Below are 1,211 nucleotides of genomic sequence, written 5' to 3'. Positions count from 1 at the left end.
GGGGAGAGACGGGAGCTGGGGGGGGGTCATTGCATTGATGCAAAAACACCCTTATTACAACGCTACCTCATCGTTTTTGGACCATAATCTGCACTCCTTTTGTCACCTGGTGGGACCTCAAATAACTCAATATCAATGTCCATATGTACATATAATATACGTGCATGTAACCTATCTAGATCTGTTATTGTCCTTGGGGGGTTAAGTCATGATTCTCATTCTCTTTTCACGGAGGTATGCTTCTTTCAAGAAAGAATACTTTATTAATATTTCTCAGTAATTTGTTTTTTCCTCTTTTTCAGGAGTGAATTCTTAAGTCTATTTATAAGTATGATCTCTTGATGTTCCTCAACACTGAACTTGCTTGTCTATTTTAACAATCAAAATTATAGACTAGATCTAGAGGATAACAGCTAGATCTAACACTTAGACTAATACCTGTTTCTGTATCAGTCTTAGGAGGTTGTGGGTGGAAGGGGGGGGGGGTTGATTCAGCCAGTGCGAATATTGATCCAGACTAATGTTCTTGATTTGCTCAATATAGTGGGTTTCTATTTGTGGATAGTTTGCTGGGTCCGTCAAACGTAGGCAAATAAAATATGTCTGGTTTATCAGCATGTCACATGTCACCCGGTGAAGCGTCGGTGCCTAATGAGCGAGCGCTATAAAGCGTCACACAAGATGGCTGCGGGTGTGCTCAGTTCAGAGCTAAGGCTCAGAGGGTGTGCTGACACGCTGTTTATACAGCCCTTCTCATGCGCACCCTCGCTGATAAACACTTAACGGTCGGTGTGTGGAACTCGTCCCAGACAAATTTTAATCATGATAGATCTTCCGTCTTATACTCAGTGAGGTGGGGGGGGGGGGTGTACCGTTATTATACATGGGAAGAGCAAACTATTAATATCATGTCAATGATAATTCTCTTTCTGTGACCACTTTCCACCAACACCTCTAATCTTCGGCACTTATATGACCAAATGGTGTTGCAAATGCCATGAAACTCTTCCTAAATCTAAAACTCATTAGCTACTATAGTAAAATATTGTTATATTTATGTACGTTCATCTCGATCGTACAAGTCACTGACTAAATAGAAAAGGCCACCGGGTCTTTTAAACCGTGTCGTTTTCGAACCCTTTCTAGAATCTAGACACCCCATGTTATAATACACTTGACTTTCACGTTGAGGCGGGTGGAAGGAGGGGGGG

The sequence above is a fragment of the Aplysia californica genome, unplaced genomic scaffold (genome assembly GCF_000002075.1).
Source record: "Aplysia californica isolate F4 #8 unplaced genomic scaffold, AplCal3.0 scaffold01006, whole genome shotgun sequence".
Taxonomy (NCBI): Eukaryota; Metazoa; Mollusca; class Gastropoda; order Aplysiida; family Aplysiidae; genus Aplysia; species Aplysia californica.
This window is presented reverse-complemented; position numbering follows the sequence as displayed.